We start from the raw sequence: 18,280 nt of genomic DNA, 5'->3' as shown, positions 1-18,280 counted from the left end.
AGGTTTTGTCTTCACAGCTCCTTTGGGAATGAGGGGGAGGCCGTTAACCCCATGCTGCGGGTCAAGAACAGAAGTCTAGGGAGGCAAAAGGACCGTGTGGTTGAGGACAAGAGACTTGCGTGGTTCAGACCAGCAGCGCTTAGTGCCCTTCTGCCAGAAAAAACTGGCAGCAAATGCCAGTTGCTTGTAGCCAGCCCTTACTCACACTATTTAACAGCTTGCTTACATGGATTAAAATGCTGAGGGAAGCCAGGAAAACAAAATTAGTGGTCACCAGACATCACCAAGCCATGCTCAACCTTCTTGGAGCTGTGGAGATCTTCTGAGTTCCTGTGTAAGAGGGAAGAGGGCAGCTTTGCTCAGCAGTGCGCCAGGATCAAACAGGAGGACAAGAGCAGGGCCGTCCTCTCTGTTCTCTGAGCTCCTCTCTCTCAGCTCATCTCTCTCCTATCTGTCTCTGAAGCTGATTATCTGGAGCTCTGAGAGAAAAGACACAGCCACCTCCCATAGCTTAAATGCTACCTTGAAGATGAGATGGAGCCTTGGCAGGTTTTCTGCCTCTCCACTCACAGGAAGGAGAGTCCAGACAAGCAACTCAGGTGGACGTGTCTCGATTTGGACAGCTGTCTGTCCAGATCGTGCATTTAGACTCTACTTAATATCTGAGGACTTCAAGCAACCCATTGCCAAGCCCCTCTGAAGCTGTCTTATGCTAACGACACAACTGCTGTGGGCTTTTCACTTCCTACCCTGCCCCTGTGTAGCCCAGCGGTGCAGTATTTCCTGCAAAATCTTTCCCTTTCGCATATGAATTCCTGCAGAGAGTTCCTGCTCCTTTTAGCACTCCAGAGCAACATGGAGAGGGCATGGCTCCTTACATTTGCTTCACATCAACACAAATCCTTCCTTTACTGGCTTTATAAACCTAATTGATGTAAAATTGATGCACTTCAGGAAAGATATTCTGAAGAGAATGGATCTCTCTCTGGTTTATGTCAGCCAAGGCTCCAACTTGCCATCGCTGTTTGCCTGCTCCCACTCCTGGGTAGGATTTGGGGGTGTAATTGATGGTGCTTCCCGACTAACATGCTCTTCCTTTCTCACATATCTCAGCGTCACTGTTTAACAGGCAGAAGCTGGTCCCAAACTGGGCCACCTACCATCAATTTGCCCAGAGGACATGCCAGGCAATGAAGCAAGATGCTCAGCGAAACAGGGACAGGAGCCTGAGCTCGTCTGTTTTGGTGAAAGGTGAGTAGATGGAGGCTGTGGCAGCTGCCTCATGTGTGTGACATGTGGCCTTCAGCCTGGCTTTGGGGTTTTTAATGTAACTCAGGAAGAGCCTGAGAAAATTGAAGGGAAGGTGAATGACATGGGAAAGGTCCTCAGAGTCCACCGTCTGCCCATCAGTGGGGAGAAGCAGGACAGAGTAAAACAATTATCTTCTAGAGGAGATCAGAGCATTGTAGATAGTGTTTCTTTCATCCTACTTTTCTTATGGGCCACCCCATGCAGCACAGCAATGTTCGATATGGTCTGCCTGAAATAACATCGCAGCGCAGGAACTGCTGCTGCAATTGCTTGGGTTGCATTAACAGCCTGACATGATCGTGCACACCTGAAATACCTGTGACTTCAGCCTCAGGGGAAACAACAAAAATATTTGACTAATGACTCATTACAGGAACCTTTCCTTTTTAAAATACACATAAAATCTGAAACGTCTACAATTAGTGGCTCTTCTTTGCATGTCCTGCCTGCTTTGTTACAAGAGGTGGCAGCAAGTCTCTCCACAGGCAGATCTGCTCAGTCAGGAGGACACACATGCAGGCATACAGATGGAGGATTTCTGGAGAGCAGGATAGGAGATGTCACCCCCTTCAAACCCCTTCAAACCAGCTCCTATGGGGATTTTGGGGGAAGAGAGCAGAACAGATGTGATGGTCCTCACTTGGGTGTTAAATGGACCCTGGATATCTTCCTTGTTTTAGTCCCTCATTAAATAAAGCAGAGACAATTGCTCTGTCGTGATGAATGAGAAAATCTACACAGTAGGGTAAAATATATACCAGATGACAAGTCAATGTCCAAAACGGAAGAGCACGAGATACCATTTCCAGATCTGCCTTGTTTGACTTCCATCATACATAAAAGGCTACAGAAAATAAGGACTGAACGGTCTTATCTAAAGGGCCTTATCTACACCAGGGAAAAACAACTTGCATTTTCCCTTGGCTAAACCTTTAGTTGTGGTGGCTCCACCAGGATCACTGAAAGCATGAACAGCTTGTGGAGCTCGGGAGAAAGGGGAACAGTCAGAATGTGTAAAACAACAGACAGAGGCTTAAAGAAGTCTTTCAATTATTTGCACTCTATTTCACTAGACTACTTTGACCTTAACTGGAGAAGTACCTACAACACGGATTTCCAGCACTGCCAGAGACCCTACAATGAACACCGTAAAACAAATAAGAACCTTTCTAATGTTTTTCCTGAAGATGACCTCTTAAACCAGTAAGGAAGCAGTGGGCTGGGGGAGAGGGTGGCCAGTAGGAGTTGGGGGGTAGGGCAGGGAGGTTTTGGAGCTGGTTATGATTGGGAGGTGTTTCTCAAGCATATTTCTCTGTGTCTGTGTCATGCAATGAGCTCAAATGAATTCCTTCAGGGCCAAATCCTTCCTCTGAGTCTGCTGAGTCTTTTCTTAAAAAATTTTGCAGTGGGATTGATGGGAGCAGGGAGACTTCTCCTGGGACTGCCTTATCCCTATAGAAAGAAGATTCTGAAATCCCTGTGGGGCTGGGGGCAGGAGCATGTCTCAACATTTCCACACCTGGGCTTCCCCTGGGAAAGAGGTCTCTCAAATCAGACAGGACAAAAGCTGTTTGCAACATGACTCATCTGCACACTATGAACAAACAGGCATAAACTGCTCCTGAACTGTTGTTTCTCACTGGAAAGGCAATTCCTCCCCGCTGCCTCATTCCTCCACCTCCCCTAACACACACATATATTTCAGCTCTACGTTGAAGTCTCGATTTTGATCTACAGTCCTGGAGTTATGTGTGGGCCGGAGACTGAGCCTGTGTAATGGTTGATCTAGATGGGAGATTGCTCCCAATGACAGCCATGGGTTTCACAGCATCTGCGCCGGTCCTGATGGAGACAGGCGGTTCCCCCTCTCCCCCATGCCACTCATATGTACTTCTGTTTGCTCCATGCAGTTTCCTAGCTGGGTGGTCAACCACTGCGGAAGGGGAGGTGGGTCCCCTGTCCTGATGCACCAAGTAGAGAATGAAAATCCCCTTCTCATCCCCTTCTCCATGCTCTCTGCAGGAATGACTGGGTATCTGAGTATGAGGACTGCTACAGCATTATCTTGCAGAAGAGGAACCAGTCATCTCAAATCCCTGCTGGAGGGCTATACTCTGGGCTGTCTTTGCGAAAGCGATTTTGATGGCCACAGCCCAGTGAGTGGTGCTGCAAGTTGGCTGTGGTAAGTAGCAGGATTACACATTTTTTGCGTAAAGAACTGGGAGTATGAGTGGGATTTCAGGGACTGAGGCAGTGGGAAAAAGTATAAACAGTCCTGAGACCTGATACAAACTACCTCAGGACCCAAAATAAAATAGTAAGGGCTCTGCTGCTGGAATAGGCTTCTGAGTAGCAGCATTTGTCCCTGCTCATTGCAGGGGTGTTGGACTAGACAAGCTTCAAAGGTCCCTTCCAATCCCAAAATTCTATGATTCTATGATTTTGTTGACTGATAGAAAGTGATTTTCAGATTAGATCTTATTAGGAGAATATTTTTCACCACTGGGGTAGTCAAACACTGACTGGAGACCAGAGAGGTGGGGGAATTGCAGGGAGGTTCGTGAGGTGACGAGACAAGGTTTGAGCCACCTCATCTAAGCTGGCCCTGCTTGTCCAGGACAACAACACTACTTTGTGATTTTCTGATTTATTTTAGGATGTGTTTCCTATGTTGTTCTGTGATTACAGCTCCTTGGCCCTCCAAGCTGCCTGCGTGGTATTGTCATCACAACTGTCCCATCACCCTGGAAGCCTGAAAACTTCTCTTCCAACCCCTCCACGGTGTTTATCAAATACCTGTGAAATGTTTGGTGTTTTCAAACACATCATTGAAATCTTCCAAGAACCTGAGCCTTTTCATTGTCAGAAAAACATCTACAGAGGTACAGGCTACAGAGATAAAGCCACTTAGGCAATTTCAATTTATGTACTTTAAGTTAAACTTGTTAATAAACTTTGTTTCACAGAATGAAGTATTATGTGTTTAATACCATTGCTTGTGTTAATTAACTCTCTTTAAAGTTTTGTGCATGGGGAGGGAAATATCCATATTATCAAGGGCAACTGAGTACCAGCCTTGCAGAGCTTCTTCCCTTCCTTCATATTTAATATTTTTTTCCCAGGATATGGCCATCAATTCCGACTAATGCTGGGTAAGCCAGACTTGAATTTGCCATGTCTGTTTGGGAGAGTTCTAGGATTTCTGGAAGGAGCAAGGCTGTTCGCAGCCTGAAGATGGCAATGCAGAGCTGCCGATCCCAAGATCTGGGAAGGTCTGGTGTCCCCAGACAGGACTGTGGCCATCGCAGAGTTCTGCTGAGCCCTGTGGCTTTAGTGAGCTGATTCTGGGTCTTCTGAACTGATGCCAAAATCAGCCTGGAGTAAGTGGTGTTGAGAGCTCCCTCCCTAGCACCTAGAATGTGTTGCTTTTAATGAGACATCCATCAGTGACAGGGAAGAGATTGGGAACGGATAGTGTCAAAATATTGAAAGATAATAATAATATCAAAGAATAACTTCTTTTACAGTATTATCAAACATAACTAGATCTGATGGTGACAGGGACTATAGGGGTTATTTATACACAGCAGCACACTGGTCCCTGCCCCAAGGAGTTTACTGTCAAAGGCAATTACAGGTTGCCCAGGGAAGTTGTGGAAGCCCCATCTCTGGAGGTGTTCAAAGCAGGGCTGGATGAGGCCTTGGGAAGCCTGATGTAGTGGGATGCCCCTGCCCATGGCAGGGGGGTTGGCACTGGATGATCTTTAAGATCCCTTCCAACCCAAACTATTCTATGATGTGATTGAGAGCAGCCCTGCAGAGAAGCACTTAGGGGTGCTGATCAATGAGAACCTCAACATGAGCCGCAATGTGCACTCGCAGCCCAGAAGGCCAAACGTATTCTGGGCTGCTTCAAAAGAAGTGTTGCCAGCAGGGCGAGGGAAATGATCCTGCCCCTCTATTCCACTCTTGTGAGACCTCCTCTGGAATACTGTGTCCAGTTCTGGAATCCTCAGTGTAAGAAGGATATGGAGCTGTTGGAACGGGTCCAGAGGAGGGCTATAAAGATGATCGGAGGGCTGGAGCACCTTCCCTACGAGGACAGGCTGAGAGAGTTGGGCTTGTTCAGCCTGGAGAAGAGAAGGCTCAGAGGAGACCCTATAGCAACCTTCCAGTACCTGAAGGGGCTACAGGAAAGCTGGAGAGGGGCTATTTATAAAGGCTTGTGGGGATAGGACCCGGGGGAATGGGTATAAACTGGAGAGGGACAGATTTAGACTGGACATTAGGAAGAATTTGTTCACTATGAGAGTGGTGAGACACTGGCACAGGTTGCCCAGGGAAGTTGTGGCTGCCCCATCCCTGGAGGTGTTCAAGGCCAGGTTGGATGGGGCCTTGGGCAGCCTGATCCAGTGGTATGTCCCTGCCCAAGGCAGGGGAGTTGGAACTAGATGATCTTTAAGGTCCCTTCCAACCCTTCCTATACTATGATACTATGACAATATGATTCCATGATTCTATGATTCTAATTACCTGTATTGCTTCCTTAAATCCCACAAGTGTTTTGACCTATCACCACTTACCCATGAGCAAATTTTACCATTCACTTTCTGCAGGACCTTAGGAAAGCCACGTTCATGGCTGTGTTTCCCTGCAGGAGAACACTGAGGGATTATCAAAATGATGTCTGGCAAGGCCAAGCCCTGAGCCAATGATACACGGAGATTCAGACATTTCTGTGAAGCTGCCCCCTCTCCTTGCTCTGGCATGGATTGTTACCCCATGCAGCGTTTGGGTGGCATACGGTATTTCCACTGTAGCTAAGTATAGCGGACTGGTGGCTGCAGAATTTGGATGGCAGAAATGATGAAACTGCTTTTACCATGGGACTTAATGGGCTTAACTCCCGTGTTCTTAATGGGACATGTACTTTTGCACCACTTCAAATGGATCTTATGGCCTCACAGACAGGTTTTTCTTCTGAAAAATTGTCATTATCCTGCTCCCCTGTGCGGGAGACAGGCTCCTCAAGCTGATTTCAACATTGCTCTGCTGCAATGGTTTGTTACGATGACAGAGGCTGTGTCTAGACGAATGCTTAGGGCACATATACGAGGTAATTTCAAGTCATCTTCACTAGGAAAGAGTATGTTTCTAAATGCTAATCAAAATGGGCAACCACGGTGGAAACAAATGGCTGAATCAGAATATATGGTTGTAATACACCCTGTCATGCACAGTAATGAAGATATTTAATCAGGCAGACAGATGCTGGATTTTATAATGCAGTCCTTAACTGTGCCAAGGAGAAGGATAGAAGCTCCTGGTATCGAAGATAAATGTCCTTCCTGGATATTCTAGCAGTACGCTTGTTTAGGCACTTCCCAGCTCTGGAGACCTGATTTAGAAGAGGGGTTTTGAAACTTGGGCTTGCACAATTCAGCCCTTGCACCCAGGATCCAGCCTGTTGCATCCCCATCTCTTGCCATTTCTCTTCCCAGAATTACATTTGTTTTCTTTCAAACCTTTGTTTCTCCAGCCTTCATTGCTCCGCCCCGATACTGGTCTGTCTGACATTGGCCAGTGATCACTGTTAATGCTTGTTTGCCCCACAACTCCCTACTCTGGATACAGGGACGGTCCCACACCAGTTCAAGCACACAGGACAGTGGGCAGTGGGCAGCACAGTGAAAAGTGTGGCTTTGGCAAGCTCTCACACCGCACCATGGAGTCACGACTGTGTTATAATGGGGGATACTTGGGCTACATGCAAATATGTAGGGATGATAGAAGGCAGCAGCCACAGAGACATCTTCCCTGTCTCCCCAGTGTCCCTAGCGATGCTCCCATTACCTGGAAGATGGAGCCTATTCATGTGAGTGCCACAGGCTTAAAATCGAAGAGCGCTGGGGTCAAACAGAGGTTAGAAACTCTAGCTAATACTGGCATTACCTCAACACTATCCATTTTCAGTCTGTTTTCTGCACAGTCTAGGCTTGTGGCACCAGATAACATGAGCTCAACAGGATTCAAAATGGGATGCAACATTTATATGGAGAACATCAGGTTTTATACGAGTAACAAAGTCCCATGGAAAAAAAAGACAATAGCACAAAGAATCAAGCTGGCCATGAGTCAGACTGTGGCTCATAGAGGTCAGGAGATGCTTTTCAGGACCATGTTGCCTCATTAAAGCCGTAGTTGACCCTAGGTATATCTCTTCAAAGCATGTGGTGCTGCTTTTTGTCTGAAACAGAGGAACATCCCTGGCTGGAGGCTGCTCTGATCCACCAGTTCTCTGGTGGGAAACTCACTAGAGCTAAGAGAAGAGCAATCAACTTCAAATCCAGGTGATAGCATCCACAGAGAAATCAGAAACTTGTTTCTTCTTAGGACGCTCAGTTGGTCCCATCACAAGATGCACAACCCAGTGAATGCAAATTTTACAAGTTTTCTCCCCGACACAAAACTTCAAGGAAAAGAGGATTTTGTTAAGGCTGAAGTGATGCTCTTTGTGTGAGTGCCTTAGTGCCATATCCTGGGTGGAAGGGGACATTCTCATTTTGGAGGTGCGAGGTGTGGTTCACATAGCAGTGGCTGTGCAGGTTCAGTCATTTAGCAACTGGAGGTGTGAGTGTGGCATTGGGATACCGCACCGATAAACTGCTAAATAAATGTCTTCCTTAGGATACATGATGGAGATGTCTGTTCAGGGAAAACAACGCTCTGAATTCATCCCTCGCCATCGCCATGAATACTGTTTTCCATCTTTGTCTTTTATGTTTCCCAGCACAGAAGAACAGACTGGATGCTGAACTTCCTTTGTGCATCCTTTGTGGGAGAAATCACTGAAAATGATGACAGACTAATCCAATGATGACTAGTTCTCTACTTTGAGACTTCCTAGATCTCTCCACAAATTATCTCATTGGACTTTAGAGGCGTAAAACCTCCTTGTTGAATAGTTTAATGAATTGCACAGTGCTGAAAGGCAGACTGAAATATGTCTGTGACCATGCTGGTCCCCACTACAGAACACCTACTTTGCCAAGGAGTGAACGAACCCTCAAATATGTTTGATGCTGTCTGAAGCTTGCTTGGGAACTGGCAGAAAACCCACAGCAACAGTCTCCTTGGAAAAGCATGGTTAGGAAATCTAGGGGTTTGTGACAGAACAGGTATACATTTTCAGAAGTGTTTGTACAAATATAACTAGATGCTGAATGCAACCCACCAGAGTCAAAACATAAGGATCCCATTGGTATAGTGTGAAACTCATAAAAGAAAAGCGCTTGCAGGGACACTGCTTGGACACCTACACTGCCTGCTCTGGAAACAGCATTGCTCAGTGAAAGCCACCATTTCCTGGAAGGCTGCAAGAACATTCAAAGGTTGATGTCACCCCCATCATGGAGCAATCAACTTTTCATCCCGTTTCAAAAACAATTCTTCCTGTGGACACCACCCAGTCTTCAATTAAATAATAAATCCTTCAGCGTGTACTTAAAATTAAGCCTTGTGAACAGCCTTACTAACTTGTTTGGCAACGAATAGAGTAAAATAACTTCGAGCACATGAGTAATTGCATGGCTTTAATGGCCTGAAAAGATTTTCAATGGTTTACTGCGGAGAAATGCTTCCCTGAAGGGGACTCCACCAGTGCAGTATCTCTGTTCTCTTAATCACAATACAACTAACCATGTGCTTAAAGCTAGTGCGTATTTAAGAGTTTTGTTGGAATGAGCTCTTTCTGAAACGTTTTATAATGTAGCGGTCATAGAGAGGGTGAGAGATGCCTTCGTTCAGAGAAGGCTGAAGTACAAGAGGTAATGGTGGAAAAGTGTTGTCTGCTGCGGTCAGGCGTCCTCCGATGAGTCCTGACCATTGCTCAGCCACCAGCCTGAGCAAAGGGAAATAACTTTTTAATTAACATGTTTCACCAAACTATGATTTTTGCCAAGGGATGATGGTTAAGCAACGCTTTGGGAGTAGTACAGTTTTCATGAACATTTCTTGGGCCAATCACAGAGTTCAAAAGAAACAGAGAGAAAGAAAGGGGAGAAGTGAGAAAGTACATAACTGGTAGGTTAGCAATTAAAAGTAAAAGCAACTGTCAGCTATTCCTCCCAATTTTCCTAAAAGTAAGTCGTTTGCTTCCCAACCAGCCTTGACTGGTCCCACACCTCTTTCCATGTTGTTTCTCTCTGTGGCAGCTTGCGTTCTGTTAGCATCCAGGACCACTTCTTGTGGGCTTGAATGTGGGACACTACCTTCATAGAAATTCATAAGCCCTTCAGTGGTCTTCACAGCCTTTGCTGAGCTTGCTTAAAAGAAAAGAGATTCTTTGGTTTGGTTAAAAACTAAATGAATCACCTAGGAGAAAATGAAAGAGAATGTATGCATATTACTGAGTGAGTATAGACCTCCCTGCTGCCACCACAAGTGTACACCTCTATATGATGATGGGAACTCCTCTACATGCAACTGCTTGACCTGTGCTCAGTTTAGAGGTAGGCACCAAATGCTTTGCTTCAGTTCTTTGCCTTTTTTTGAAGAAAAACATGTATATCTGCCATCGGGCTTGGCACCTCTGCTCACTTTATGATCAGCTTGTATATTTCTTGCTGGATTTATCACCAGATAGAAGCTGCATTGGTAAAGTTGTTAGAATTTTCCACTGATATATTTTTTTTAAAAAATAGAAATAACATGTTCTGTAATACTAATGTTTTGATTTTGTCTGTGTTTTTCAGTTCTCCTTTGGTGAGCTCAAAACAAAATATTTCAACAAAGGGCTGGGCTGACCCAATGTTTTATTTTCCTCTTTAGCTGCTCAGTCACTGGACCTCCTCTGGGTTGTTTGAGCCTTTCCTTTATCTTGGAGGTCATGCCTGGCACAGAGGACACATCGCAGATATTTTGGGATCAACTGGCCTTCGTAAGACCTAAGCATTGCTGTGCTCCTGGCTAACGGTAGTGCCATCCAGCCAAGCCTGCCCTCCTAAGGAGGAGCCAATCTTACATTGAACTAAGCCTGTAAGAAGCATTTTCTTTTTTAGCATCGTCAAGCTGAAACGTGCAATAATATTTGCAAATTCTCATCCTTCTGTGGCCAACTGGAAACATACAGCAGTATGTGTTGCTCAACAGTAAAATGAGATACCAAAGCTATAGGAAAGAGAATTAGATTTTATTTCTCTATAGGCTGCATATCCAGAGAAGGTATTCCCATGGATGATACATGGCTTCTGGCTGGGTTGCTGATAATGAGACAATTAATTAAATAGGCCAGCAGGGCAAATGGTCACGTCACAAATTTCCTGCTCTAATCAACATATGAAAGTCTTCCAGCCTGGTTATGCCAACTGCTTGTGCTTTCAGTCTTGGTTCACTCTATGACATGTCACTGTATTTACCTAAGGAATGTGTACATTAAAGACATAGTAAATAAATACATTCACTTTAAATAAATACAAAAGATGAAAACAAGCATGTAAGTGTATTATTTCAATCAAGCTGTCCTGAGTGTCACATAGAAGGGCAGATACAAGCTGAGATTTCCTACTGTGTGTAATTTGCTACACCCTCTTAAATTCAGCTGTGACACCTTCTGGACAAAAATGAGCTTACCTGGAGGGTCGGATCAGCCACATTACACCATAGATGACAGAGAATCTCCCCCAAATCAGCTTGCATTTCTCACTGTGACACGACAACCCTTGTGCATTCTTGCAGGAACAGGTGTTCTCAAATACCCTGAAAGCTGCATCTGAAGACTATTGAATTCCCTGGAAAGATTTCCACTTATTTTGAGAGGCTCAGACTTAGAGTACTTGAAAAAAACAAGTGAGAGAAGTTCCCTGCTTCTCTTGTGCAGTGCCATGGCTGAAAGCGCTTGCTTTCCCCATCAGTCTTCCCTGCCCTGGTTCCTGTGGTGGTCACAGCTCACTCCAATAAAACCAGTAAAATCAATATTGCTGCTACAAATAACAGCCTGCAGGTTTTATGTTAACCATGCCTTACACTGGCTTTGAAAGATATCAGTGGAGAGTTAGGCATGTTTACATGATCACGCTGCATGTACTGGTGCTGGGTAACAAGTATGATTGGGTATTAAAGCTGGGATTATGGCAGAGCCCTTAAAAATAGCCCTTAAAAATTTTCTTGATGAAAACAGAGATCCTGGACCTACAAACAACCCCCTGAAGCTGTTGGAGAAGGACAGCCTTGAGAAGTAGGAGAAACTGCTTCAAACCTAGCAAAGAAATGAAAAATTGGTGAAAATAAAAGGAAAATAGTTCAGCAGCAGCTGATGCACCTGGGGAATAAGATGCTCTCTGAATCCAGGCAGCACTTGGAGCTGAGACAGATGATGATGGCTGAGGGCTGTATAGAGACTTGGACATCTTATACAAGGGCAAGACCTTGAGCCTGAAGGAGGATGAGGGGCTCATTACATGGGATGAAGGTCCTTGTGGGGTCCCTGGAGAGGCAAACACACTGCTTAGCCCAGAGATCCTGATATTTCAAAGACCTTTTGGTGTGAGAGAGGATGATGGAGTATTTGGTAGAGTGGTATGTGCGCCTGAGTCAGTTGCTGGTGATGAAATTGTTAGTTACATCAGTGTATTCATGCCTGTACAGTGCTGCATTGAAACCCAGCCAGTGCACATAGAAGGAATGATAGGTATTCACCAGTCATGTTTCTTGCATCACTTTCTTGTTAGCTTAGTAATAAGTAAATGGATTTTATTCCAAATGGAGCCATGCAGCCAGCCTGAGAAATGCCAACTCCGATGCTTTGGCTTTACATACAATTCTTTCTCACCTCAATATTGTGTTCTCAGAAAAAACATCAAAGCAGCATTTCTGCAATTGTTGGAAATTCTCTAACTCTGGTATTCTCTGAACGTCGCACTGAAACAGGAGAGAAATACACAACGGGAGGAGGTTATAGTAAGATCTTATGGAGTTCCTCTGTTGCTAAGAAAGGGCTGGAGGGCTTAGAAGAGGGTGGTGGTGTAGATTTGTGGGATGGAGAACAATTTGGAGGTCTCTAGGCAGGTGGATGCGCTTGCAATTGAGGGTCGTTTAAAAAGTATATTGCCATTAACTGTTGGATATTTTCTCCCAATAACGGGTCCCCTGCTGCTCTGTCCAAATTTGCTGGAGCCACATGGTCACAGAGATCTTTCCATTCTGATTCCCACAATAATCGTTATGTCAGTGTCAAGATAAAGTCTGCTATTGCTCGACAATCATAAGGGGTCAACATTTGTCCCAGCATAACATTTTGCAATAGGCTTCATGCAAAGGGCACAGTTAAGCTGTGCTGCATTACTGTTTTCCTCAACTGTTTTATGATTTCCCAATTCAAGAGTTGCCACTCATTTGGAGCTCCATTCTGGAGTAAACTGGGAAAGTTCCCATCATGGATTCAAGCTCCCCTTCTGCCACTGCCTGTTCCTGTATTCAAAACCAGTGATCTGCGGGATTAAAGTCTATTTGGAAGGCTACTGGCGCCCTTGCTGGGCCAGGCGTCTCCGGCCTGCCACCTTCTTCTTTGGGCTCCTTTGATCCCTCAAAACAATCGGGTGAAGCCCCCCGACTATGCGCCTCCATGGTGCGCCCGATAGGGTGAAGCCCGCTGATCACGTGCCTCCAACTCTGCCGTGATTTATTGCTTTTCAGATGGCACGCAGACACCCTGTCTCCAAACCTGCTTCTTTGCCCCAGCTTGTTCTGTCCTCCCGGTCCAAGTTCGTGTCAAATCTCTGAAGGTCACCACTAATCCCAACAGTGTTTCATCTCTAGTTTTTAAGGAAGAGGGCAGGAAAGCAGTGGAACTTAAGAAAAGAGAATAATTGCTATTTTTCTATTAATTGTGGCCTAATCTGATCAGTCACCTTTCCCAGGGCAGAGTCAGCTGTCCTTACAGTCAGCATAGGCCTAACCAGGATAGCGTGTGGGGTGTGATGAAGCCCATCTGAATTTATAAATGGTTTTGCAACCAAAAGTGTTTGAATGAACATTGAATGAACAGAATGAACATTGAATTGAAGGGAACCTTTCCTTCTTCCACATTCAATCCCTGAGGTGGAGGGGAGAAGTACCCAAGTGTGAGCCCCACAATCCCAGGCCTGCAGCTGCTGGAGAAGGAAGGACTGGATGGATTTGGAATGTTCCTAGGCATGAGGCTTGCATAACAGGACAGAAATCTCAGAGGCTGAAGATGAAAATCTCCTGTTGAGTCACCTCAGCTCTGCAATGCAAGTGCCTTCCCATCACTATTTTCCCTACTGTTTTGACCACTCTTTTGAGATGACCAATGTCTGAGTCATCCCCTCATAAAAATGTTCCTGGATTGACGTTTTCCACAGTAACTGCACATCCTGTAATAGATGTTTTCCTATTCAAGGACTGTGATTTTTTTTCCCCCTTGGAGATGGCAGGAAACCATTCCCCTGCCTGTTGTTCACTCAAAACTTTGGACAGTGAGAAAAATTAATAGTCTTATCTGGTGGATAGCATTAAAAACTGGGGTTTTTTTCTGTTGTTTCCACATTTAAACAAACCATGGACATTTGGGTTAAAAGGAATCCTGAAGGCATGTCTATGCTGCTAAATGAGAGGGCGAGGAAAATCAGCTGAAGCACCGGTGCACTGTGGTCCACATAATTGAATTGGTGGCCTACGTAGTTTTCTAAGGCAAATCTGCTATAGACGATTAGATTTAATTAGTATAGATGAAAGTCAGGTCTGGCTGCTCAACCCTGTGGCCAGAGATTTTTCTGGACCATTTCTTGTTTAGCGGTGCGCATGTATATATATATATATATATATACACACACATATATATATATATTTATGTGTGTGTGTGTGTATGCGGGTGTATGTGTCCCTCAAACCAATTATAGGCACAATAATGTATTTGCAGAAAAAGTAGCATGTGCACCCGTTACTCCAAATGTCTGGCATCCAAGGCGTCCAAGTTACAACTCCTCTTAATCAGTCCCTTGTGTATCATGCTGTACCTCCTTCATCTAGTTACCATCTGTCATTTGTCTGTCACAAACTGTTCATCAGTGCAAGTCTTTTATCTGCTCGCTAAGCACCCAGGCAAGCTCCAGTAATTATCAGCTTTGGGAGTTTGATTCAAGATTTTAATGCCATACCTGGATTTTTTTCTGCCTGCACACCTTTCTTCAAACGGTACCACTTATTTTGGGCCAACCTTTGCTCATCTTGTGATACTTTCTATAGATATCTTTTAAGAGATATGCACCAATGATAAACATTCATCTCTTCCGGCTGCGTCAAACACTATCATCATTTAGTTTTCCTGGCAGATTGCAGAGATATGAAAATGAAAATCCATGAAAATGGATGGTTACATACCTGGCACGGCATGGGAAGGAAGCGTATTTAATTGCCAGCTCACAAACGGCAAGTGGTGATAGGCATTGCCAGAAGCATTGTGGTGGTCCCTGCATGCCTTTCACCTCCAGGTTAGCACTAATTGCATCTCCAGGCTTGTTCACACAGCATGACATGCAGTGACAACTAAAATAACTTTTCTTGTGAAGAAAGCTCAGAGATATTAACCAACTGAATATAATTCTCCACCGGCAACGCAGGAAATCTGCATTTTGTCTCTTGTCCTGTGACCATGAATACAGCATCCATGTGCTGCTGAAGCCTGTTACAGGTCAGTGGGCATCACGCTGTTATAAAGCAGGGTAGACTTTTGCTTCAGTCAGTCTCTTGTGCCAAGGGCAAGATGAAGCCTCAGCATTTCATGTTGTGAATGAAATATTAAACTCATGGGGTTTTGATTTGTTTTGTGAGGTTGCCATGTGACAATGGATAACCAAAGAGCTGGTTTGGTTTAACACTGAGCTGGGAACTTCAGCATGGTTCAGATAACATTTCCCCAACCTGTTTCTGACCTTCAGCCTTGGATTCTTTTTTTTTTTACTGCAGAAAGACTAACTCCCACTTGCAAACCACTGTTGACTACCAACACAGATGTGTTTCACTGTTATGGGGGTTTTGAATTCAAAAGACCATACCATAGCTGTGCTACAATTTGGCAAGGAAGCAGCAGATCACCAGCTGGAGTCTCACAGGGCATGGGTTGAAAACCAGTATGCCTACAGATCTCACTGAGGCATTTGGCTTATAGCAGGAATCTCAAGAACATCTTCCGGACAAGCAAGAACACTGTAAACGGGTTCAAGTCTTTCACACATGCCTCTTCAGAGTCAAGTCTTGTTTTCCTCCAGCTATTTCCAAGCTGTGGTGAGCGCCTTGGCCATTGCTTGTAAGGCTGATGATACTCACTATATACACACTGTGATTTATGCCACTGTGATGTCTAAGCCCATCTATAATTCAGAGTATTAACTCGCTTTTCTGATTTGGGAATGCTGCTGAAAACAAACCTTTCAAACAGGACCTGATCTTGAAGAGCCATTGAGAAGATAGAGTCTGGGAACCAGGCCAGATGGGGGATGCTGTCCAAGCCCTGCTGCTTTGGTGTAGTTCTTCTTCACGCCGAGTTCCCACCATGTTTCAAGGCTGACAGGGACCCGCGAGTCCAGGCCTTTGCAAAGCACCGAAAAATTGCTAAGTATTGCATCAAACTGGACCAGAAATGCTGAAACCATTCATTTCATGGCACTGTTATCCTCTTTTTAAGCAGCTTTTTGTCTAAGTTTGGTGCCTTCAATCCCATCGCAATGGAAGGTGAGAACTGGGCATGTGGGAATGCAATCCAGAAACAGTGGGAAGGGGAAGCTGCTGAACATGCCCATCAGCAGATGCTGAGCCTAGCCCTTCTCTATAAAATCAGGCAACATTCTCCACTTCGGATAGGGAAAAAGAAATTTCTCCTGCAGGTCATGGACTTTTCCATGCAGCTCAGCCAGGGCTGTCTCCTTATGCAGGGATGCAGTGGTGAGGGCTGTGGAAGAGAACACTTGGATAGCTGAGGAAGAACATACGAAAAGTTTATTCTGTTCATTTGTTCTCCAAAATTAGTTTCTACGTACTATCAGATAAGAAAAGAAAACATTTATTTCTCAGTTTAGAAATAAAAATTCTTTGTTTTCCCTTTTCCAGTGTTTTCACTGACTTAAAGGTATTGAAGGGCCCTGTGCAAAGAGATAAAGAATGGTGAATATTGGGAAACAAAAACTTTAAAGAAGAAACAGAGGGAGGAGATTCTGCCCCTCTACTCTGCTGTCCTGACACCTCACCTGGAGTACTGCGTTCAGGTCTAGAGTCCTCAACACAGAAGGACATGGATCTGTTAGAGCAAGCCCAGAGGAGGCCACAAAGATGATCCAAGTGCAGGACCATCTCCCATTTGAAGATAGGCTGAGAGGGTTGGCTTTGTTTAGCCTAGAGAAGAGAAGGTCCAGGGACACTTTAGAGCAAACTTCCTGTACTTCATGGGGGCCAACAGGAAAGCTGGGGAGGGGCTCTTTATTAGGGAGTGCAGGGATAGCATAAAGGGTAATGGTTTTAAGCTAAAAGAGAGGAGATTTACATGAGATATTAGGAAGAAATTTTATACTATAAGAGTGTTGAGGCATAGGAAGAGGTTGCCCAGAGAAGTCGTGGATGCCCCATTCATGGAGATGTTCAAGGCCAGGTTGGATGGTTGGAAGAGGCTTTGAGCAACCTGATCCAGTGGGAGGTGTCCCTGCCCATGGCAGGGCAGGTTGCAACTGTATGATCTTTGAGGTCCCTTCCAACCCAGACTATTCTATGATCCTACCATTCTATAAAAGGAGTATTTCTTTCTTAAACATAGAAGTGGAAGGGGAAATTTTAAATCCAAGCACTTAAGTCAAAACAGGCTAATTTTCATGCGTCAAAGTTTGAAATGAAAAATCTAGTTTAACTCCAGTATCATTTTTTTTATACTATTTTTATCCTTGATAGGGATGAGGGGGAATCATAGGAGAAGGATACCACTTCAGAAGGAATAGCCAAGCGTGATGTTGCCACCAGTGACCTACAGATTATACATCGAGAATTGCTAGTTGCCTACTTTTATGCTCAAAGCCAATCAATACATTTTCTAGTTTGCACTGATGGAACTTCACAGGTACCTCAGCAGCATGTTTTGGGTGAGCACTATTAAATCCTTGCCTATGATGACGCACTTCTGCCTCTACAATGAATTTTCACATTGCTGCAGTAACATATTTTCATTATTTTATGTTATACCTCATGCCAGTGAAGACGTGCTGCTAGAAATTAGGAAATGTTCATATTTGTGGATTTTTCTTCTTTTAAAAGATGTAAGCACTGGATTTTCACTTTTTTGAGGAAGAACAACTCTTTGCAGTCAATTCTCCATGGGACGACTCTCTATGGGGACAACTCTCCATGGAGACAACTGTCCATGGGGACAACCGTTCATGGGGAGCTTTTAGAGTTAGGGTGAGGCTTACGGTCAGTGTTAGGGTTGGAGGTGTTCCCAGTATAGACTTGTGGAAAGTTATCCCTCTCGAGTGTTGTTCCATGGACTGTTGGCTACAGTGAGGTGTCCTAGACCATCCCTTCATTGCTTTCGTACAGGTTCGGTCTTGCAGAAAAGCAATGTCACCTGAGATCAACATATCCTGTCTTTACTTTAGAGATAGCTATTTTTTACCCTAAATGGTTTATTTTTCAACCAAACTAAAAAGATTTTTGCATTTTGGTGGTTTCTTTTCATTTTCCACCTAAAAGCATAAGCAACCTATGTGCAATCAAATTTATGTATATTCAGCAATAAATTTGTCTTTCCTCACTCTCAAGCATGAAAGACTGAGCTTCAGACACACCCTGCCAACAGAAAAGCTTTCTGTAACCTGCTGTCCCATTAGTACGGGATTTTGTGTGTTTTGGCTAAGCACAAAGCAATAGGTAAACTGAAGACTTTCTTTGATTCAACATCATCAGTCACCTCTTC

The 18,280-nt window shown here is 44.5% G+C and overlaps 1 long non-coding RNA gene across 2 annotated transcripts; it reads left to right on the top strand.

The window, feature by feature from the left end:
• Positions 1-900: 900 nt before the first annotated feature.
• LOC128852161 (uncharacterized) lies at positions 901-4,186 on the top strand. 2 transcript variants are annotated; one of them, XR_008449830.1, is made up of 4 exons: positions 901-1,251; positions 2,385-2,514; positions 3,334-3,493; positions 4,000-4,186. It is a non-coding gene; the product is annotated as an uncharacterized LOC128852161 (long non-coding RNA). The 2 variants fall into 2 exon arrangements; XR_008449831.1 differs by having other exon boundaries at positions 3,968-4,186.
• Positions 4,187-18,280: the final 14,094 nt, after the last annotated feature.

The sequence above is a fragment of the Cuculus canorus genome, chromosome 4 (assembly GCF_017976375.1).
Source record: "Cuculus canorus isolate bCucCan1 chromosome 4, bCucCan1.pri, whole genome shotgun sequence".
Lineage (NCBI taxonomy): Eukaryota > Metazoa > Chordata > Aves > Cuculiformes > Cuculidae > Cuculus > Cuculus canorus.
Note: the sequence above shows the minus strand (reverse complement) of the source record. Positions and strands in the feature narration are given on the sequence as shown.